The sequence below is a fragment of the Phascolarctos cinereus genome, unplaced genomic scaffold (genome assembly GCF_003287225.1).
Source record: "Phascolarctos cinereus isolate Bilbo 61053 unplaced genomic scaffold, phaCin_HiC Scaffold_2;HRSCAF=192, whole genome shotgun sequence".
In the NCBI taxonomy this organism is placed as follows: domain Eukaryota; kingdom Metazoa; phylum Chordata; class Mammalia; order Diprotodontia; family Phascolarctidae; genus Phascolarctos; species Phascolarctos cinereus.
The window spans coordinates 114,590,754-114,615,089 of record NW_027555625.1 but is presented as its reverse complement, the minus strand read 5'-3'; the positions used below and the strand labels follow the sequence as shown (position 1 = coordinate 114,615,089).

General features: G+C 41.9%; 1 long non-coding RNA gene across 1 annotated transcript; it reads left to right on the top strand.

The window, feature by feature from the left end:
- Positions 1–8,585: 8,585 nt before the first annotated feature.
- LOC144455797 (uncharacterized) lies at positions 8,586–24,033 on the top strand. Its single transcript, XR_013484569.1, has 2 exons — positions 8,586–8,800; positions 23,147–24,033. It is a non-coding gene; the product is annotated as an uncharacterized LOC144455797 (long non-coding RNA).
- The last annotated feature ends 303 nt before the right edge of the window (positions 24,034–24,336 follow it).

The window sequence follows — 24,336 nt, the reverse complement described above, 5'->3', positions numbered from 1 at the left end:
GCCCTGCTGTGTTCATGTCCCAGTTACAATTCTGCCTGTGTTGTGGGCCTGTTTCTCTACCAGGTGAAATCCTTTCTCCTCATAAGAGGTTTGGCCCAGCTTTCCCCCACAGGGGGTAGAATGTGTTGAGAAAAGAGCCAGGAGTTTGAGGCTCCCAGACTCCAGATGTTAGTGCTAGAAGGGACCCTAAAGATTATCAGTGTAGAGGTTCTTGAGCTTTTTTTTTTTTTTTAGTCAGGGATCCTCTTGATGACGTTCTGGTGAGACCTATGGACCAATTCTCAGGGTGCTATTTTGTTACTTGTATTTATAAATTAAGGAAATGCTAAATTTTGGTTGTAGGCTAGTGAAAATAGAGGTGTAATTTTTTTTTTAAATTCAAGTTTGTGAACCCCCTGAAAATCCATTCACAGACCACTTAGGATGTACTTGGATTCCAGGTTAAGAACCCGAAAACTAGTTCAAGCACTCATTTTACAGCTGGGACCCTTCTTTCCTTCCTCCCTTCTTCTCTCTCTCCTTCTCTCTTCCTTTCTTTTTCTTTCTTTCTTTCCTTCCATCTTTCTCTTTCTCCCTTCCTTTCTTTTTTCCTTTCTTTTTCTTTCTATCTTTCTGTCTGTCTTTCTGTCTTTCTTGCCACTCACAGGTTAATTCCATCCTACTACTAAATCACATGGAAGCTCTGACCTGCTGTGATTTAGACCTGGGCCAGTTCACCCCTCTTTAGGCAGCCTGGTGCTCTCCTTCTTACCCTCCCAACTCCCACAGGCTCACCATATTGGTGCTGGAATTAGTCCAGACGCTGTAGTCCTACTGCAACTCAGAGCTCCTGAGTTCAAGTGAAGCACCAGCCTTGGCCTCCCCAGTGGCAGGCAATGCTTGAAGTCACCATGCCCAGGCACTGAGATTTCTTCCAAAGAGAAGTTAACATCTCCCCTTTGGAGAGACTTGGACTTGGCTTCAGTAAGGTTTTGAAAATGCAGAAATCCTTTGGAGAACCTTTTACTCTCTGGGCCTGTGAAAAAGACAATAAAATTCATAGGAGTTTTTATCTCTTCTCTTGTTTACAACATGAATGTAACCCTGATTTATGACAGCCAATGAGAGAAGTTTCAGAAGCAACTACAAAGTATTATAAAAAGAAGATTAATGAGAATTACTTTTCTGTTCAAGCAAAATCAAAACCAGAGGCACAAAGAAGGCCCCAAGGACCCTGGAGGTTGGAAAAATCAGAATGGAAACAGGGACCAGTGGTCATGGTGGTAGTGTCTGTTTGCTGACGGAGGCTTGGGAAAGCAAAGCTTCCCGCAGTGGTTTCTAACTTTGTCCTGGTTATTGTAGCAACCATGTTGGCATTTGAATTTCACTGCCTCCCTTCTAGTTTCATGTCCTCTCTTCTTCCCACAGCTAACATTTCTCTGTTTTCAGGCATCCTAGGAATCTGCTCTACTTCCGTTTCTCCTAGCTTCTCCCAGGAGCCTTAGGATGGAGGATGGAGTGATCACGGTTTTGCCCCAGAGCACCAAAATGTAGAACCCTTCAGCAACATAAAAACCTTGGCACTTAACTCCTCATTAGTAAGATAATTAGTGAAAAGAAGAAGCTGCCAGATGATGCTCCAGTGTCCTCTGCCCAGAAGCACACCACCCCAGTGAGTTCTGCTCCTCTCACTTTGACAGAAGTGGCTTCCTAGAGCCCCAGAGGGACTTACTCTCAATCAATCAAAGGCCACATTTGTTCTGTTGCCTAAGGAAAGTTAAAAGGCTTCTCTTGCTCAATGGATGATTATTAGCCCTGGTTCTTTTGTCTTCTAGAATTAGACTCAGTCCCTGATCCTCCTATTCACCACATCTGTATTTCATCTTCATCTTTGCACTATGAGAAAAATTGGGGGAAAAAAATATACTGTCTTATTGACAGAATGTGGATGGTCATGAGGGAGCACCCGGTAGTTAATCATTGATCATGGCCTTTAAGTGCCCAGGAAGACCTGTTCAGCTCTAGTGAAGGACAAATCATGGATGCTTAGACTGCTAACACTCGAGGGATGAATCTTCTAAGTCACAGAGTCAGAGCTGGGAGGGACTGTAGAAATTATCTAGCTTGTCGTTTCATAATCAAGGAAATCGATCCTTAGAGAAGTTCCATGACTTGTCCAAGAGAGTGAATAGCGAGTGGCTGAGCAGGTGTGGGACTCGGATCTCCTGGCTCTAAATTCGGCATTCTTTCTACTAGACTATTTTGCCTTTTCAGGTCTTGTTGTTCGTTCATTTCAGTCGTGTCTGACTCTTCATGACCCTATTTGGGGTTTTCTTGGCAAAGATACTGGAGTAATTTGCCATTTCCTTCTCCAGCTCATTTTACAGATAAGAAACTGAGGCAAAGAGGGGTAAGTGACTTGCTCGGGGTCACACAGCAATTAGATACCTGAGGCTAAATTTGAATTCAGATCTTCCAGACTCTAAGTCTGGTGTTCTATCCACTGCACTACCTAGCTGCCTCACTAAGGCTTTAGGCCTTCATCCTGACACAGTAGACTTATTATTATGAGCAAAAGGCACTTACATAAAGGTGAATCATTATCAATATTCTTCTTATCACAAAATAAAAACCCAAGTACCATAAGGAGTGGGATTTTCTGTTATCGAAAGTATATCAAGGGCAGGTAGGTGACACAATGGATAGAGCACTGGGCCTGGAGTCAGGAAAACTCCCCTTTTCCAAGTTCAAATCTGGCCTCAATCACTTACTAGCTGTGTGACCCTGGACAAGTCACTTCACCCTTACCCCAGTTTCCTCATCTGTAAAATGATCTGGAGAAGGAAATGGCAAACCATTCTAAGAGCTTTGCTGAGAAAACTCCAAGTGGGGTCACAAAGAGTTGGCCTGAAAAACACTACTGAAAAATGACCAAGCAACAAAGATTATATCAATTTATGAAAAAAACCCATAAAAATGTCCCACATCCTCTCCTCTCGTGCTTCCACATGTTATATTCTGTGTGGCACCCTACCCTGCTTTTAGTCCCAAGTCTGCCCAGTCATTAGTCAAACAGTGTCATATGGGGGAAAGAGCTCAAGACTTGGAATTAGAAGGCTTGGATTTAAATCTTTGCTCTCATACTTATTAGCTCTGTGACCCCAGGCAAACCAATTTAACTCTGTTTCCTTCCTTGGACAATGGGATTTATAATGCTTTGCAGTCCACCAAAGTCCAACTCTGATGCTTTGTAATGGTGTGGAGGGAATCTTGGGTTCTTCCAGCCTACTCCAAGATCCTCTGAAGCTGGAAAGCCTATGTATTTCTGTTGTCCCAGGACCAGCCAAGCTAAGTTCAGAGAGGCTCATGACCCCATTGCGCCACAGCAATCTTGAAGACCAACTGCTAACTAATAATGAAGTTGTTAATCTGCATCAGTGAAGATTCTTGCACTACTGAAGTGTGCTTTCCACCACCGTCTCCCACATAGACCTTTCCCAACCTTGACAGCTGCTAGAGTTTCAGCCGCTGGCCAAATTAAACGCCAGCTGCTTTCTATTACCTCCAAGATAAAAAAATTCTTTATTTGGTGTTCATAGCTCTTTATCATTTGGCTCCATCCTAACTTCTTACACCCAACACGCTCTGGGATCCAGTAAAACTGGCCTCCTTGAAATTCCTTGTATAAGACATTCCCTCTCCTGACTCCATTTTCACTGGCTGTCACCTGTGTCTGGAATTCTTTTCCTTCTCATCTGCCTTCTGGGCTCCACTGGCTTCCTTTAAGTCCCACCTAGAATCCCACCTTCTACAAGAAGCCTTTCCTGATCCCCTTAATATGAGTGTCTTCCCTCTGCTGATTACCTCTGATTTATCACACGTATGTCTTGTTTATACATAGCTGTTTACATATTGTCTCCACCATTAGACTGTGAGCCCCTGCAGAGCAGGAATTAACCTTTTGTCTTTTATTATATACCCAGAAGTTAGTACAGTGCCTGGCACATAGTAGGTGCTTAATAAATGCTCGTTGATTGACCAAATTACCTGTATTTATTTTATGTATGTATGTACATGTATGCATATACACACATTTGTATGGGAGTACATGTTCTCTCCTTCAATAGAATTTAAGCTGCTTAAGCAAGGGCTTTTTCTTTTTTTTGGGTGGAAGGCAATCAGAGTTAAGTGACTTGCCCAGGGTCACACAGCTAGTAAGTGTCTGAGGCTGGATTTCAGATTCCAGGGCCACTGCTCTGTCCACTTCACCACCTAGCTGCCCTGATTCTTTCTTTTTGTATCCCAGGGCCTAGTACACAGTAGGTACTTGGTAAATGCTTATCAATTAAATGATTGATAGAGAAGAATGGACCATTGTGAGAAATGTGCTTTGTAAACCTTAGAGTGCTGTAGAAATGTGCATTATTAGGGGCTTCTAGGTGGACTAGTAGATAGAGCTCTGGCCTTGGAGTCAGGAGGACCTGAGTTCAATTCTGGCCTCAGACACTTGACACTTATTAGTTGTGTGAACCCGGGCAAGCCACAACCCAGATTGCCTCACCAAAAAAAAAAAGTGAATTATTATTAATAACAGTCATCAAAGATGCCCCAACAATGTTGGAAGAAACTGAAGAAGGCCTTCTATACTTGGTGGCATCTTCTGTGGAGAATTCTTAGGAAAATATGGGCAAGAATTGCATATGATGGGCAGATGTGGATGGATCAAGATCCCATTGGGAAGAACTTTTGAATTAATGAGATATCAGATTCATTCAAATATTTATTAAATGCTTCTTATGTGTTTTTAAAAGTGCTTCCTAGGTGCTGAGGATATGATATGGTATTCTACACTGTGCTATAGTAATCCCTGCTCTGAAAGGCGTTTATACTCTAGTTAAGCCAACTAATGCTGAAAATAGTAACAAGGGGCAAAAATAACTAATTAGGTCCTGAGTTTTGTGATACTGAGCTGTAAGTGGTGCTAAAGTTCAGAGCAGCTAGAGGACCAGAAAAATCAGGGAAGGTTTTGTTGAGGGGTTGAGACTTGCCTGGAGGAGAAGCATGCGAAGAAGCCCAGGTCCCAGAGCTGATCACATGCTGGAAGTGTTAGAACACATCAACATTCTAATTATCCTTCCCCAACAGGATGGGGTCATAACTGGCTCCAGCTTGGCTCAGACTTGTGGTTACACATTCTGCTGGCTATCTTTTCAAATATTTTGTTCTTTTCTTCATGCGGTAAGTTTTAAGATGAGATGGTTTTCATTGTAATTGACCTGCCTAGTGTTAGACTCTACTAGTCATCTGACTCTCCAATCGGACCAGTGTGGGATGACTTCAAAACAGGCTAGACAAATTCTTGTACTCTAGCCCAATGGATGGTCCTTTGGAAGTGGCAGACAGGTCACCATTTCTGCCTGGCCACCCCCTCTGAACGTTTAAAAAGAGCCCATCGCTCTGGCAGACCACCAGCCCAGTGCTTCTTAGGATAACCTACAGAAGAATTACAGCATCCTTAGTACAGGCAGGAGTTTGTTTAAAAACAAACAGTGAAGGAAAATCAATTCAATTCTGAAAAAGAAGGCAGATTTTTATCGAACAGATTATAACAGAAAGCAGGTTTCTGCAGCACGATGGCTAAAATGTGGCAGAACTCAGGGCCAAATTTAACTGAAATTCATCATAGTGAAGCATTCACATCTCCTCTCTCACTTCTTGGCCGCCTCCTCCTCCTCCTCCTCCTCTGCAAAATGCCAGGCACCCATTTATTTAAGGTGAGCATTATGATGATCAATAAAAACTGGGTCAAATGTTTTACATGAACTTCCCGGGTGAAATAGCCCACTAAGTAAAAGGACGATTATGCCTATGGGGCTTGAGGGAAAAGTACAGAATGTAGGAAAAGCAGCCATTTCATTTCCAATTCATTGTTCTAAGAAAGGAGGTGGAGAAGAGGAGAATGGATGTGAATTTGAATGAATCTGAATTCCAGTACTTTACTTTGGGGAAAAATAATTAGAAGCCAGCTTGATTTTCAGTTAAATCTAATGCAATTCAGTTTAAGAAGCATTCATTAAACCTCTGACATTTGCAAGGTAACTAAAGTGACAAAGGTTAAGAAATCTGAACAATTGCTGCCCTCAAGAAGCTCACACAGCCTCCTGAGGGAGTCAACATATACTCAGAGAAACCTACACCTGGAACACCCCTCCAAATATGTCATGTGAAGAACTTGCCTCATCTGATTCCAGCCTCTGGCCCTTATCTTCAAGAAGGCCAACGCTTCTACTTGTATCTCACCAATCAATTAGCAAGCCCTTATTAAGTGTCTACTGTGTGCCAGAAAAAGTTATCGACTCTTCACCTCGTCTCTCTCTAACTCACTTCTCAATCCCTGGATCCCATCTTCCCCTACCCTCTGGTGTATTGCTTGTGCAATCATCCTTCCCCTCCCCCCAACACACACACACACACACACACACACACACACACACACACAATCATTAGTCTCACTATCTATTGGCTCCTTCTCTGCTGTCTACAAATATTCACAGGTTTTCCCTGTTCTCTATTCTTATATAACACAGACTACCCTGTTCTGCACCATCTGAAAGTCAAACGTGTTAGACTTTTTCTGTCCACCTGTCCCCCACCCTTACCCCAGGGTTTTCTGGTGGCATCTTTAAGGGAATTAGAGAGTGTCTAGGCTCTCTGCAAATGGCTTTCACCTTCACCAATGTTGTTCCCTCACTTGTAGGGGATGGTCCATTGTACCCCAGTTCCATTTAGCTACTAACGGTCAGATTAGCTTTTACACAGAAATATTTACTTCCAAAGGCATAATCACAAATATTCCCAGGCACTCTGGCTTCTCAGGGCTTCTACCCCTGGCTGCACCATCCTGCCTATAATCCTGCCTCCAAGGTTGCCATGGTTCGAACTGCTAGTAAGGATCAGAAACTAAGAAAGACAAACAACAACGCAACAGAAACAAACACGCCCTGACTCATTTCTCAGAACTGGAATAAAAGAGAAGGAGTAGGGGAAGGGAAACCTTTCTCTTCTCCATGGTTCAGTTCATGGTATATTTGCTGGGGGTGAATTGAAATATTCCCTCTCTGGATGCAGCAGGTTAAGAATTGCTAAAAAAGAGAAGAGACAGAAGAATATTGTGGTGGAAAGAGAGAGCAAATGATTCCATCTTGCTAGTAGACAAAGGCAGACAATCAAAGGATACTGCCTCCACCCGTCTGGTAGGGGATGTTCCATGTTAAGCAAACTGGGCATGCTCAAAAGGCTCCTTAAGGGCATCTCCATGTTAAGAGAACTGGGCATGGCCAAGAAAGTCTGGGTTTCCCATTGTAAAATGGGAAAACAAAACCAAAAACACCTCATTTGATCCCCAAGCTGTAGTCTTATGTCTCTCAAGAACCAAATTGCTAGACAGAGCTGTCCAGACTCTTTGCTCCTCTTTGTCTCCTCTCACTCCTTTCCAGAACCCCTGTAGTCAGGTGTCTGATTTCATCATTCGACTGATCTCTTAAGCACCACAGCTTTTTCCAAGTCCCAATCCTTCTTGCCCTCTCTGCAGCACTTGGCCAGCCTCATCTGGGATATCCTGTCCTCTCTGGGATGTTGTGACCCTGATCCCTCTTGGTTCTCTTCCTGCCTCTCTGGCCACTTCCCAGTTTCCCTTGCTGGATTATCATATGTGTCCTGCCTCTTAACTGTGGGCATTCCCTAAGGCTATCCTGGATCCTCTTCTTTTCTTTCTTTGCATCCTTTCTCTGTGTGATCCCTCAGCTCCCATGAATTCAGTTATCTTCTCTAACTAGATGGATCCCAGATCTATCTATCCAGTCCTAGTCCCTCCCTTGACCTCTAGTCCTGTATCAAGAGCTAGTTACTGAACACTTCTGACTGGATATCTTGTGGGCATCTCAAACTCTATATGTCCACAATAGAATTCATTATCTTTCCCATCCAAGCAAGTTTCTATAGAGGGCACCACCATTCTTCCAATTATCCAAGTTCTAGACCTCAGAATCATTCTTGACTATTCCCTCTCCCTAACCTACCCCATATTCCCTCAGTTGACAAAATCTTGATGATTCTACACTCAAAGCATCTCATCTCTTTATCTCCACTCCCACAGTCACCGCCCCACTTGAGGCCCTTGATTGTACTTGAACTATTACAAGAGTTTCCTAATTGGTCTCCTCCTTCAAGAGTCTCTCTCTTCTTTTCTTTTCTCTTCTCTTCTTTTCTTTCTTTCTCTTGTTTTCCTTTTTTTTTTTTTTGGAGGCAGTCAGGGTTAAATGACTTTCTTAATTCAACTTTCTCACAGCCACCAGTGTGATATTCCTAAAGCACAGGTTGGACAGTGTCAATACCCTGCTCAAAAGGCTTCAGTAGATTACTATTATTACCTTTAGAATAAAATACAAACTCTTCTATTTGGCATTTAAAGCCCTTCTCACTACCTTTCCAAACTTAGTACATACGATTCCTCTTTTACATGCTCTATGTGGTTTAGATGAACCAGCCCACTTTCAGTTTCTCATCTACAGCATTTCCATCTCCTGTTTGCTCCTTTGCATAGATGGCCTGCTGTGTCTAAAAGGCATGTCCTCCTCACCCCTGCCTCTTAGAACATCTTGCTTCCTTCAAAACTCAGTTTGAGCCTAGCTCCTACAGCAGAACTTCCCTGACCTCCTTGGCTCTAAGCGCCTTCTTCTCTCCCTCCCACGAATTACCTTGGGCTTACTTCATCTCTGCTGCTTTTGCTTCTGTGTGTACCTTTGCCTCCCCCAAGTAGAAGGTAAGCTCTCTGAGGACAAGGATTGTTGATTTTTGTCTCTGTATCACTACTTTGGTACACAGTAGGTGCTAAATAATAAATGCTTCTTGATTAATATTTGATGCCCTTGCAATAATAACACCATATCGTTTTGGTTCTGGAAAAGACCATACATATTATCTGGACCAGGGATATCAAACTCATAAAGAAATGGGGGCCACTAATCTCTACATAGCCCAGGCTCAAGTCACATAGAGTCAAAATGGTTTTTTAAAGTTCTGTTGAATCTGAAATTTGCAGATATTGTATTGTATTTGTAAATTGACAACATACAGTTCGTATATTGACTTAGTTTTAAAATGTAATGTCCATGTTTTATGGTATTTTTTTGTTTTGTTAAATATTTTCCAATTACATTTTAATCTGATTTGGGTTGGATATTCGATGCCTCTGATCTGGACCTATCTCTTCCCTTTACAGAAGAACAGAGGCCCAAAGAGGTTCTCCAAAATCACACAGCTATTCTTCAGTCCAGTTTTTCCTCACCACTACCTTGTATAGGATTGCTTCCCAAAAGCCACACAAGAAAATTAGACTTATTATTTTACAGACCCAGTTAATGAATCAAGAATCAATATGAATTAGAGAGAAAGGAAGAAAGGAAGAAGGAAAGAAAGGAAGGAAGGGAGGGAGGGAGGGAGGAAGAAAGGAAAGAAGGAAGGAAGAAAGAAAGAAAAATAAAAAGAAAGGAAAGAAAAAAGAAAAAAGAAAGGAAGAAAGGAAAAAAGAAAGAATGAAAAAGAAAGGAAGAAAGAGAAAGGAAGGAAGGAAAGGAGAAAGGTAGGAAAGAAGGAAAGAAGAAAGAAAGAAAGGAAGGAAGGAAGAAGGAAAGAAAGAAAGAAAGAAAGAAAGAAAGAAAGAAAGAAAGAAAGAAAGAAAGAAAGGAAGGAAGGAAGGAAGGAAGGAAGAAAGAAAGAAAGAAAGAAAGAAGGAAATGTCACGGGAGGGAGGGGAAGCAAAACAAACCAATTAACAGCAATTTAATAAAATTCCAGGTCCAAATGAAAACAGCCATATAATCCTGGCTCAGACAAGTCTTGACAGCAGAAAGAAGAATTTACTTCTGATGCAAACTTCTTGGGGACTGAACTGGGCCACCATTCTGACCCAGGAAGTGGAGAACAAAGAGCAGGGGTTATTATGGAGCTGCTGGCCACGTGAAATAAATCGTAACTAGACAGGCTGAGAAAAGATTGTTTTCCTCTCCAAAGCGAAGTATGTGCCAAGCCCAGGGAGGGTGAAGGAGAAGGAAGGGAAAGAGGTTGCTTGGGGAAGGGAGGGAGAATAGAGGAACTGGACTCAGACAGGGAAATGGCTGAAAGAAGCAGGGAAATGGCTGAAAGGCAGCCACATAAGATCAAAATTATTTTTTAAAGTTCTGTTGAATCTGGAAGAAAAGCTTTTCCTTCGTGGAAGCAGCCAACTAACTGTATGATGAAGGCTGAACTGGAAAAAGTCAGGTGACCTTCTGTTCTACTACCTGTGTAACCCAAGGCAGGTTGCTTCAAATCTCTGGGACTCAGCGTGCTCATTCATTAAATGGGAATAGATCTCTGTACCCCAATGTTGTAAGAGTACACATAAGTATAATGGGGCTCACCAGAGCTTAATAGACCCAGTTAAGCCTCAAGCCCATAGTCTCTGCTGCTTGGGAGGCTGAGGCTCATTTCAGGTCTGGAGTTCTGAGCTGCAGTAAGGTGAAATCCAAATAGATGTATGCTCCGGATCAGGGATAATGTGGTGAACCCGAAGGAGCAGAAGGAAGGAGGGATTACTGGGCTCAGGTTGGAAAAATAGGGCCAGTTAAAGCTTCCAAGCTGATCACTTTTATAATCAGGCCTGGGAATGACCATTGTGCTTCCCAAACTGGGCAAGATAGGGAGAGCCAGGCTAAAAACAAACAACAAAACCAGCCTCAGGGCTTCCCAAAGGTTCAAGTAGATAAACCTTAATGAACCTGCAGTCACAAAAGGACAACCTATGGGAAAGCACTTCTGAAGTCTAACTGCTTTACAAAGGCAATTTTCCTCCATGCAAATGAGCGTGGTTGTGGTGGTTGGGAGATGGGTGTGTGCTAATGGTGGTGGCCATAAGAAATGGGCAGCCTGGGCAAAGCCTGAATTATGACAAATTGAGGAGGATTAACTTGATGTTTCTTTTTATTTCAACCCTCCTAGTTAAAATATTAGCAATGGTCTTAGAAAGTGCCCAGCACCAATGTCTCACCTTGCCTCTACTCTTAGAGCTCTTTCTGTCAACTGGGACAGTGCAAACAACCCTTCTTTGAGATTTGGAAGAATTCCAGCGTGAAAGAAGGGAAGAAGCTAGGAAAAGCAAGAAGAAGCCAGGGGAGCCCCCTCCAGGGGCAGGTCCCTACCTGTCTACCTACACTTCTTAGGAAGTGGAAGGGACCTTGAGTATGTAGAGTCCAGCCTTTATCTAAATCATTAACAATTGGGAATAAGTGTGATCCAAAGCATAGCATTCTATCATAAATTTTCAGATAGATGCAGTGAAGGGCAAACAATTATAACCTTGCTTGCCAACAGAAAACTGAGGGTTAGCTATATTTTGCTTGAGATGACACAGTGATGGAGATTAAAACATATTATGTAAAGCACAAAAAGTCCGGATGCTGAGATGTATGGAGCCCTTTACCCCAAACTCCAGTGAAACTTTAATTTCATGAGCTTATTTGTGTGTGATTTAGTTCTTCCTTTTCTTCTCTCAATAAACTCCTCCCATTCCTTGAATTTTTCATCCCTCTTTTTATTTCCTGATTTAATACTTTTGGTCAATACTAGGGATAGAAAGACCAGAGAATCATACCTTCGATTGTTCCAGGAATAATAATCTAAGAAGTTTATTTCACCTATAAGTTCCCAGTCTGGTTTTAAAAACCAGTTTAATTTACATAAGGACCAATGAACTTTAGGTAAGCAATTTTTTTTCCCCATTGGTCATTTTCCCTTTATAAAAATAATCTATTCTTATATTTTGTTTTGACACAACAGATACATCCAAACAAAGCTCTTTACAAAATATGTCCTCCTAGAATGTAGCATTATAGGGTCAAAAATTAGAGCTCAAAAGGACCTTACAAGCCAATCCCCTCACTTTACAGATGTGGAAACTGAGGCACAGAAAAGTTGAGTGACCACTTGCCCAGGGTCATACAGTTAATAAGTATCTGATGTGGAATTTAAACTCAGGTCTTCCTGACTCAAAGTTCGGTACCCGATCTTCTATATCATTCTACCCATTACAGAGTTATTAACAGAAATCAGGGATTTTTGTCCTTTTGGCACATATTTTGCACCTATTGTACCAGCTTCCCTAGCATGGCTCTAGTAGCAACCTTTGAGGAACTGCAACATGGGCTAAAAATGTAACACTCATGGGGCGCTTTATCCTACATAAATGGACAGAAGTTGCTCTTGTATGGCCTTGTGTGACCACCAGGGGGCAATAGGCCCTGTTGCTAGATTCTATTCTTTACGCAAGACATTAATGCCTTCAATTTTACCCTCATCCCCAGCTCTGATGTGCACTAGATGGGAGTATTGGTATTAACCTTGAACCTCTCTCTGCTTGTCAGAGAGCTGGTTACTTCTCTCCCTTTAGCTCTGCCTCTTTTGTGGACATTAAAGACGGCAGAGACAATTAAATGAATGCAAATGTGAAGTGGAGTGGTTTTGTTTTTTTGTTTGCAAATATATTGGAGTGGTTTGCCATGTCCTTCTCCAGCTCATTTTACAGACAAGGAAACTGAGGTAGACTGAGTTAAGTGACTTGCCCAGGGTCACATAGTTAGTAAGTGTTTAAGGCCAGATTTGAGCTCATGAAGATGAGTCTTCCTGACTTTGGGCCCAGCACTCTATCCACTGCGTCGCCTAGCTGACAGGGATTACATCTGTATCCCACTTTTTATAGGAACATAGATATAGGTACTTAGCTGCTAAAAGTGGTGTAGACAGAGTGCTGGTCCTGAGTCAGGAGGACCTGAGTACAAATTGGATCCTTACTAGCTGTGTGACCCTGGGCAAAGAGCTCTTGGCTCTCAGCCTCAATTTCTTTTCTGTAAAATAGGGATAATAGTAGTACCTATCTCACAAGGTTGTTGTGAGGATCAGATGAGAGTGTCACATTCATCTATGATGTATATGTATACACGTCATGTTTATATTTAGTGCTTTGCAAATCTTTAAGCACTGTGCAAATGGTAACTATTGTTTTTAGAGCTGGAGAGCTCTGTAGAAGCCATCAAGTCTGACTTCATTTTACAGAGAAGGAAACTGAGCCACAGAAAAGGTAAATGTCTTGCCCAAAATAACATAAGAAGTAAATAGTGGAGTCAGGATTTGAACCCAAGCCCTCTGACTTGTGCCTTATATATAGTAGTTAAAAAATATGTGTATAAACCATGATATCAGAGGACTGTAGATGAAACATGAGACCTACCTCCTGACTGAGAGGTGATAGACTTAAGAGGAGAGGATACAATGGGAAGGGAAGGGATAAATATACCTATATACGTATATATACACACACAAATGTGTATATACACACATATGTATATACATATATGTGTGTGTGTATGGTCAAAGCAGGAATTTGTTTTGCTTGAAGATACATATTCGCTATAAGTTTTCTTTTTTCTGTTTTATTCAACTGAGAAATAGGGTCGGAGGGAGAGAAAATAAATGAAGAAATTATATCTAATTAACCCCCCTCCCTAAATACATGTTCACTGATTATGGAAAAGTAACCAATCTCATTTTGCTTGGCTACATAGGGTGGGGAGCAATAGGTCTATTGAGGTGGGAAACCTGTGGCCTTAAGGCCACATGTGGCCTTCTAGGTCTTCAAGTTTGGCCTTTTGACTGAATCCAAACTTCACAGAACAAGTGTCCTCGAGGCCTCAGGTTCCCCACCTCTGAAGTTATAGAGGGGTAGATGTCTGATGAACGTAAAGAGAAAATTTGGTGATTAGACCTACTCAAAAGTGGGACAGGCTGCCTTGGGAGGCAGCAGATGCTCCCCAAAGGGAAGATTTTCAAGCAGAGACCACTGTTTGGCAGTATTGTGGTGGGGATTCTTCGTCAGGTACAGGCTGAAGTGGGTGGCCTCCAGGCTTGTTGAGAATCTTTGCAGATGGTAGAGATCATACATAGAGCATTTGGCCACCCCAGTCTTAATTCTTATCTTTGTAGCTATGAGCTGAACTCCATAAAGCGTGCTAATCTTAGAGGCTAAGAGAACAAGAGGACCAACGTAACATCAGTTGGATCGTCCCAGGTCTCAGGGTTTCATTCCAAAATTACGAGTTTCTTGACAGTCACTTAGGAAAGAAAGCTGGGTTTGTTACTTTGAATAGAAGAGAGAGCATGTGGACAGCTGGCCTGCTCAGCAAGCTTTGAGGACAAAAATTGATGTAGAGTTTGGTGGCCAAGCTTACTTAACAAGTTGGGGTGTAGTCCATTGGGCATGGACCTGGAGAAAAGATCAGAAAAGCGGATGTTGGCTAGTTGGAGGGAGGGCATTGGCATGGATTAGGTGTGTCTCAAAGGACCAGGTTAATATCTGACTTCCCTAGTCAGTTTTTTATCTCAAGTCAAATGAGGTGAAAATCTTTGGGCCAGGAATTGAAGTGAAATAAAATGAGAGACGCTCTCTGGAAAGTATTTCCATGTCTTTGTAATGTATTTGACCGCTTTGATGATAGAAGGGGTTGTGTGTGGGTGAGGAACTTGGATTTGGTCCTTGAAACAAGATAGAACTATAGAATTAAAGAACTGGAATGGACTAGAGTGATTAGCTAATGATACAGAATGATAGAGTCGGAAGGGACCTGAGCAGCTGTTTAAACACAACCAAATCTCTAAAAGAAACTCTTCTATAATTGATCTGCCAAGTGGTCACCCACCTTTTTTTTTTCAGTCAAAGGCAAGGTTTATTAAAGATCGCCATATTGGCCAAACTCTTAAGGAATCTGAACATTTGTGAGCTATTGACTAGATTGGCTCATATTGGCTAAATATGCTTAGGTTCTAAAGGAATTTGAGCACCTTAATGGAGACCAGATGAATCTTATATATAGAAAGGCTGTGGGAGGGATCCAGGAGTGCAGAATCTTTTTTTAAAAAAAATTTTTAATTAATTAATTTTGATTTTTCAATAGTCACTTCCGTAACCTTTTGAATTTTAAGTTTTTCTCCCCCTTCCTCCCAGCCTCTTCTTAAAGACCTCCTGTGATGAAGAACCTACCAGCTCCTGAAATAGCCCATGTTACTTTTGGACCACTTTAATCATTAGAAAATATTCCCCTACACCAAGGCTAAATTTACCTCTTGGCCACTTCTATTCACTGTTCTCAGCTCTGCACTCTGGAGACAGACAGAACAAATTTAATCTGTGTTCTATGTGTTAGCATGACAAATACTTGGGGACAGCTATGTTCCTCCTGAGACTTCTCTTCTCCAGGTTAAACAATCCTTTCACCCAGATCTCGTGTGGCCTGATCTCAGCGCCCTTCACCATCCTGGTTGCCTTCTTCCAGATGTTCTCTTCTCCAATATGGCCTGCATCACTGAACATAATACTACAGATGTGTTTGACCAGGGCAGAACACAGCAGGACACTGCCTCCTTGTTCTTGGAAATAATATCTCTCAATGCAGCCCAAGACTGAATTAGTGTTTTTGGCTACCTTATCTTACTATTAACATATTAATTCTACCAATCTTTTTTCAGAAAAACTGTTGAGTAGCAATATCCTCTCCCCATCTTGTGTTCCCAAAATCCATTTCTTTAACCCAAATGTAAGATTTTGCGTTTATTTCTAATAAATTCTATCTTATTAGATTTGCTCGATTTTATTAGCTATTCCTCTTAGATTTTGCAATATATACATTTGATAACAATAATAACTATGATCTATGCCTTTATCCAAATCATTGATAAGAAACCACTTAACAGCTTAGATCCCTAAGGTACTCCATTGGAGACCTCTTTCCAAGTTGATTTGGAACCATTAATGACTGCCTTTTGGTTCCTAGCCATTCTACTCCCTCTCAGTTCACCTAATCGTACCATTGACTATCCAATATCTCTTTATCTTTTCCAACAACGGCTGACTATGTGACTAGCACTGTGATTCTAGGATTCTAATCTAAGCTCTAGGATTCTAATAAAAGCAAAAGGAAATACAGTCCCTGCCCTCAAGGGGCTTCCATTTAATGAGGAAGATAACACACTAAAGGAAGCTGAAAATTAAGGAAAGAGAAAGAATGTACTGGAAGTCTGGAGGAGGGCAGCCTGGTGGGAAATGAAGAGATGGCTGGCCTGGGTGCCCCTCTTTATAAATGAAGGCTGTGGGAGGAGTCATCTAATCAGAGGGAGAAGCCCCACAAGTAGAGGATACTTTTCCAAGGCATGATTTCCAGGATTGAAGCAATCTTCTAGAATGAAGAGATTTCTGGGAAATGGGAGAAAAGTCTAGGGGAGAGTAACACCTGATAGGCCAAATGCTTTGTTAAAATCTAAGTAAACTATATTTACATAATTTCCCTGATCTATCAGTCTATTAGGTGGCACAAGCATAGAGTTCGGGGCCTGAATTCAGGAAGACTCATCTTCATGAGTTCAAATCCTACCTCAGATACTTACTAGCTGTGTGGCCCTGGGCAAGTCACTTTACTCCATTTGCCTCAGTTTCCTCATCTGTAAAATGAGCTGGAGAAGGAAATGGCAAACCACTCCAGTATCTTTGCCAAATGGGGTCATGAAGACAACTGAAACAACCAACCAAACAAACAAAAACCAGTCTATTAACTCTATAAGAAAAGTAGGTTACACCAGCATGACTTGTTCTTGATGAATCTATACTAGTTCTTTGCAACTGTCATGTCAGCATCTAATTGTTTACTGATTAGTTCTTCAATAATACATTCTAGAATTTTGGCGGAAATTGAAGTCAAATTCAGAATTTGAAGGTTCTATTCTCTCCCCCACCTCCTTTTAAAATAAGGTCATTTGCCCTTCTCCAATCCTGTAGAACTCCTATTATATTCCATAATCTTTCAGAGTTCATTGACTATGATTCATTAATTTCATTCTGCTAGTTTTGTCCATGCCCCACCAGAATTAGTGAAATGGGTTGCCTTGGGAAATGATGGGTTCACACCCTCTCTGGAATTCTTCAAGTATCCCTTCAGACCACATTGTGTTTGGTTCTAGGTGCCACAGATTAAGAACATGAATGGGTTGGACTAGAAGAAGGCACTTAGAAGGTCTTGAGGATGGGTGGAAGGAACTGGGCATATTTAGCCTAGAGAAAAGAAAGTGGTGGGAGTGGAGATTACCGTTGAAAGCTACCTTCAAGTATTTAAAGGTAGGTTGCAAAAGAGGATTCAACTTGTTCTGTTAGTCCCCTGAGGGCAGAATTCAGAGCAATGGGTGGAAGTTACAAAAAGACAAATTTAGGCTTGCTCTAAGGATCAAGTTCCTAACAATTAGAGCTATCCCGGTGGGGCCGCCTGGAGAAGTCCGCATCTTTCCCTTCTCTGGAGGTCTTCAAGTGGAGGCTGACAGGCTGGCTGTCATGGTAGAATGGGGCCTACTTTCTTGTGTGGGTTAGACTAGATGGCCACGGAAGGTCTTTCCGAGATAATACTTGTTAAGTGCTGAGTACAATGCCTGGCACATAGTAAGAACCATATAAATGTTAGGTGTTACTATTGTTCTAACTCTTAAATTCTGTCCTCCTGTGACTGGCTTTGTGCCTACCTCCCTGTTGCCATGCCACCCAACCCAAGACTGTGCATCCCTGTGGTATTTCATTACTGGCAGCAGCTAATAGGAATGGGGGATGGGGAGGAGAAGTTGTGGGGGCACAGAGCCCACCATCAAGAGAACAGCTGATGAAGTCTTACAGCATGGACTCCAAGGACCTCCACTGTGGGTCATGGCAATCTCTTAAATCCAAAACAAATTTAACTTTTGTAAGCTTAATCAATATTGCCTTCCCTTTTTAGTCCAGTCAAACTCAAGATCCGAGCCCCAGGTCAAGAGCTAAGATTTGTTTTCAATACAAGCTCTTCTTGTCTCCAGTCCCTGCCTTCCTGCCCTGCTTTTCACAATCCTGACCTTTTCTATAGAGGATCTAAGGCGGGGTGGGAGGGATGGGGGGGAACTGTGGCCCTTTGACTGAATCCAAACTTCACAGAGCAAATAATTTGGATTCAGTCAAAGGGTAGCACTTGAGGACCTAGAGAGCCACATGTGGCCTGGAGGCTGCAGGTTCCCCATCCTTGATCTAACTTCATTGAGTACTCCTGGATTCTCCCTCAGTGTGGCACTGCCCCCATAGGTTCATGGTGATGATGATAATAATGACAGCAGATATACACTTACATGAGTATACATACATATACAATATAGTATTATAGATAGAAATAACACTCCTTTAAGACTTACATAGCACTCCCATTCAGTATCTGATTTGATCCTCTCAATATCCCTGAGAGGTAGGGTACCAGAAGGGTTATTATCCCCATTTTGCAGTGGAAACTTGAGTTCGGGGTGGTTCGGTGACTTTCTCTTGCTCATCCAGCTTGTACACACAAGAAGCAATCGCCACTGTTTCTGTTCCTTCTATCAAGTCCCATTTACAGAAATCTGGATTTCGAATTGTTCAGCTTCTGAATGCAATAAGTACTCTCAGTTATAAAAGCTAACAGTACATGTCTAACTTTTTAGTCTGGCATTGAAGGCCCTCCCCACTCTGTCCCTACTGACTTTTTCAGGTGATTTTCCTCCTCCTCCTCCTCTCTGCAGTAGTAGAAAGTGCCCTAGGTTTATAGTCAGAAAACTTCATTTCAAATCTTGGCCCTACTATTTATTAGCTGCATCATCCTAGACAAGTTATTTAACTTTTCCTGGACTCAGTTTTCTTATCTGTAAAATTACATTTCTCTCTAAATCTATGGACCTATGATCCGGGAGTGTGCCAGTCACATTCCTTACCTTTCTTCATACTTGCCTCTACTTAGAATAACTTCCTCATTCTTCTCCACTAATGAAAGAGCATGGATTTGGAGTCAGAAGCCCCTGGGCTCAAATCCAGACTCTATTATTTGCTGCTTGTATGACCTTGGGCGAATGACTTAACTTCTCTCAATTTTCTCATCTGTAAAATGAGAAGGTTGGTGTACTCCACCCACATATAATTCTGCAAACATGGGTTGTGCAAGATGAGAGCAGGTGATGGAGATGATTCCATTTTAGCTGGAATCTAAAGTACATTAAAGAAATCATTATGAGACAAGGTTGGGGAGATAGGTTCGAGTCAGATTGAGGAGGGCCTTGAATGCCAGGATCAAGAATTTAGAATTCATTCAATAGGCAATGGGGGATCCCCTAAAAGTTTATGAGTAGGAATGTGATGTGATCAGAATGCAAGGGGAGGGGAGGTAAAATATTCAAGTTTAAAAACATTGAGTTTGAGGTGCAGGTTGGACACCTGGATGGACATGTCCAACAAGTAGTTGGTGGGTCAATCCTGCCCCTGTGTCCCTCTAAGACTTTGAATGCAGTAACAGGACCCCTGACAAAGAGAGACGGAGTCTAAGTGGTTAATCCAGTATCACCTCCCTCCTCTGGTCCATTCTGAATAAGATAGGGGGATAAGCACTATTCAGTGATGAGCAGAGGTCAGAAAGACTTCCCTTGTTCTGGCACCTTGGAAGTAGCTACTCTAATCTAGAAATGGGGGCCCATTTCCTCTTAGATAGCATTTAAAGAGCACATTAAAGTTTACAAAGCACTTTACCTTACTTGATCCTCACAATAATCCTGAGAGGTAGGTGCAATTATTATCCCCATTTTACCAGAGGTTATTAAGTGACTTGTCCAAGGTCACACAACTAGTAAATGTCTGAGTCCAAATTTGAACTCAGGTCTTTCTGAGTCCAGGCCCAGCTATCCACTCATTGCACCACCTCACTGCTATCTGTTCCAGTGCTGGAAGTGAGCAGGGCATTATCTAAGCATGGACCTGATTGATTGATGCTACAGGCATAGAGGAGTTCCCAGAACTTGACATTCCATTTCCTGCCTCCATGTGTTTATATACTAGAATGCACTCTTTCCTTTTCTTGAAATCCTTATCTTCCATTCAAGGCTCAGTTTATGTGCCATCTTGCCGGGGAAGCCTTTCCTGACTCCCATAGTTGTTTCCCCTAGCTCAGGCATGGAAACCTGTAGCCTCGAGATCACATGTGGCCCTCACTGTCCTCAAGTGTGGCCCTTTGACTGAATCTAAATCCCTAGCTCTTTCCTTCTAATAATCATGTAAACACATGTTACAAATTGTATTCCTCTTCTCCCCCCCCCCCGAAAACTGTAAATTCCTTGAGGTCAGGGATTATTTTTCATTTTGTCTTTCTATCCCCAGAGCTGAGTTCCTAGAGCACATAGGATGGGGATGGGGATGGGGATTGGACCCATAACTTCATTGACGCAGAGTGAATCAGTGTGAGTCAGAGGTAGGGCTTGAACCCAGGTCTTCTTGGCACCAAGGCTAGCTCTTTACTTGCTATGCTAAGGAGGCAGCTAGGTAACTCAGTGGATAAAGCACTGACTCTGGGGTCAGGAAGACCTGAGTTCAAAACTGGCCTCAGACACTTACTAGGTGTGTGACCCTGGCACATCACTTAACCTCTGTTTGCCTTAATCCAGTGCAGCAGGAAATGGCAAACCACTCCAGTACCTTTGCCAAGAAATCCCCAGCACGGACATCATGGTCCACAGGGTCACAAAAAGTTAAACCCCACTGAATCAGTTGAACAGCCACAGACATAAGCTTGTGGGATTGGATTGAAGTGCTTCCTGTATGGAAGGTTCCTAAGGGAGTTTATAGAAGTTATCGAATGCAGAGGTGAAATTCTGCCAGGACACACGCGTATTGAGCCACAGAGATGTACTGCTCTCTGAAGGTCCTCCCAGTCCTTGCCTTGGGACACATCTGCACTTTGCAGAAGAGGTGGAGGGAGCCTGGACCCAACCAGGGCCCAGGCTTGGCTCCATGGGTTGAAGGAGCCAAGTCATTTCCCTGTCTATGCTCAAATTACCCCCTTGGGCAGTCTTTGATAATGGGAGCTCCCAGTTTCCAGTAAGACTTTCACACAGACCTCATTCAACCCTTTGTGCTGACCTTCCTTTTCTATTCCGATGGGGACAATGCTCAGGCTTGTTTTCCCATTGGCTGTCGTATGAATGCTCGGATCAGTGTCAGGGCTAACTAGCCATGTTTGGTAATACGGGCTTGCAAGGCCAAGTGGGCAGAACTCAGGACAAACTCTGACCTAACGGGGGAGCCTGTTGGTTTATGGCTTAATGGAAAAATGAAAGGAAACAGTGCCACCATGTGGGAGAGAGAAGCAGAGCAGCTCTTGGCTTTAAGGTCAAGTCAACAAGCATTTATTAAGTGCTTACTGTATGCCAGCAGGTACTGTGCTAAGATGTGGGGAGACAAAGAGAGGCAAAAACATGGACTCTGGCCTTAAAGATCTGATAGTATAATGGGCAAGACAGAGTATAAATAAATATACACAGGATGGGGAGACAGAAGGGGGATGGTAATACCAGGAAAGGCCTCTTTTAGAAGACAGCATTTGAACTGCGTCTTTAGAGAAGCCAGCAAAGCTAGGAGGTGGCAATGAGGAAGGACACTATTCCAGCACTGGAAGACTGCGTAGAAATGGGAAATGGAGCATCCTGGGGGAAGATGCTTGCTCTAGGGATTTTAATATTTCATGAGTACCAGTGCATCCTGGGGCTGCCCGCTGTCTCTCTCTATCTTACTGCATGACTGGTCTGCTTCCTTTTCTAGCTAGAAATAAACTGGATGATGCTGTATACAAGTCATCATTGGTGAGATGCTGAAGCCCGTTTACACTCATTATGCACCCTTCCATCTCCCTTTGACTCATCTGCAATGAGGGTTCTTCTGAGATTATAATGTTCCATGATTCACAACCATGTAGCATCTCTGGGAGATTATTGGTGTTTAAGAGATGGACTGATGTACTTGGGAGTTGCTTTTGAGATCTGAAAATGTTGTGCAGTTAGTTTCTCTGATAAAGGCCTCCTTTCTCAAGCATATAGAGAACTGAATCAAATTTATAAAAATAAGAGCCATTCCCCAATGGATAAATGATCAATAGACATGATCGGTTTTCAGATGAAGTAATCAAAGCTATCTATAGGCATATGAAAAAATACTCTAACTCACTATTGATTGGAGAAATGCAAATTAACACGATACCGAGGTACTACTACTTTATACCTATTACACTGGCTAATAGGACAGAAAAGGTAAGTGACAAATATTGGGGGTGATGTGAGAAAAATGAGACGTTAATACACTCTTCATGGAGCTGTGAACTGATTCAGCCATGCTGTAGAGCAATTTGGAACTATGACCATAGGGCTATAAAACCATGCATACCCTTTGACCTAGCAATACCACTGCTAGGTCTATATCCCAAAAGAGATAAAAAACAAAAAGGAAAAGGACCTATATGTACAAAAATATTTATAGCAGTTCTTTTCTGGGGGCAAAGAATTAGAAATTGAGGAGGTGTCCATCAATTGGGGAATGGCTGAACAAATTGTGGTATGTGGTTATGATGGAATACTATTGTGCTATAAGAAATGATAAGCAGGATGCTCTCAGAAAAAACCTGGAAAGACTTACATGAGCTGATGCAAAGTGAAATGTACTGTGTACAAAGAAATAGCAATATTCTAAGATGATCAGCTGCGAATGACTTATCTATTCTCAGTGATAGAATGATCCAAAACAACTCTGAAGTATGTATGATGAAAAATGCTATCCATCCTCAGAGAAAGAACTGATGGTGTCTGAATACAGATTGAAGCATACTTTTAAAAAACTTTATTTTTCTAGAGGGTTTTTTCGGTATGTTTTCTTTCACAACATGACTATTATGGAAGTGTTTTGCATGATTACACATGTATAACCTATATAGAATTGCTTGCCTTCTCAATGAGGGTAGGTGGGGAGGGAGGAAGGAAGAGAATTTGGAACTCAAAGTTTTAAAAACACATGTTAAAATTGTTTTTACATGTAACTAAGGAAAAATAAAATGCTAAATAAAAATTTTTAAAAAATTACAATTATATTAAATGAAATAAAAATTATATTAAATTTTTTAAAATGCTGTGCAGTTGCCTCAAATATATCTCAGACTCATCCCCTCCTCTTATTTAATTCTGGTCCCAGTTCTCTGACCATCCAGCATGCCAAGACCAACATATTAAAGGACCAATTGAATGGGGTTCCCATTCAACTTCATGCTGGAATCTGAAGCAATTCTTCATGCACCTGTTTTTTCCCCATGTGGATGACTACAAAGATCTCTTGGAGTGATTGTCATCTTACTCCAGTATCCTTGCCAAGTGGGGTCAGGAAGAGTTGGACACAAGTGAAATAAATGATTCAACAACAAACATCTTATTGAGGGGCCGTCTAGAGCTCAATGGAGGAAGCACAACGTCGTCTGCAAAAAAGAGCATCAAGACAACAGCGCCATCTAGAGGGAATACTTCATCCATTTGAACTTTGCATTCCTCCATGACTTCAGTGAATGCCTTTGATGGGCGTATGTCTGATACCTCCATTCATATTTATAATCTTCTCTTTTTCCTGCTCCCTCTTTGAGAATTTGTTTTGCTTCTAACTAACCCCTCCTTTAATCTATCCTTCTTCCCTCCCCCTTTCTCTTAACCCCTTTCCCTCCAGTTACCCTGTTAGGTGAAATGAATTTCAGTACCCAAGAATATGTGTGCAGATTCTTCCATCATCTGATCAATTCAGAGTGAGGCTCAAGTGTTTGTCTGCCCCCCTTCCCCTCCTCCATTCCCTTCTCCTCGGCATATATTCTTCTACTTCTCTACCCTACTAATGGGAGACAATTTTCCCCAGGCTTCCTTTCCCTTCTCCCTCTTCCTCACACTTTTCATTCTTCTTTGAAGATCACCAACACATAACAGAACCACTCCCAGGTCCTCTGTCTAATTAGACTCCCACTATGACCCCTAATGATTATAGAGTTCTGAAGGCTATGTATATCATGTCCCCATATGGGAATAAAAACAGTTTAATCTAAATTTAAAAGTTTGGTCCCTTATGATTGCTCATTCATATTTATCTTTTTATACTCCTCTTGGCTTCTGTGTTTGTACGTCATATTTTCCACTAGGCTCTGTCTTTTCATCAAGAATACTGGAAAGTCCTTTATTTCATTTTCTCCCTTTAGGGTTAGACTCAGTTTTGCTGGATAAGTTATTCTTGACTGTAAGTCTAGTTCTTTTACCTTCTGGAATATATTCTAAGCTCTCTGCTCCTTTATAGTAGTGGCTGCTAAACCTTGTGTGATGCTCACTATGGCTCCTTGGTACTTGAATTCTTCC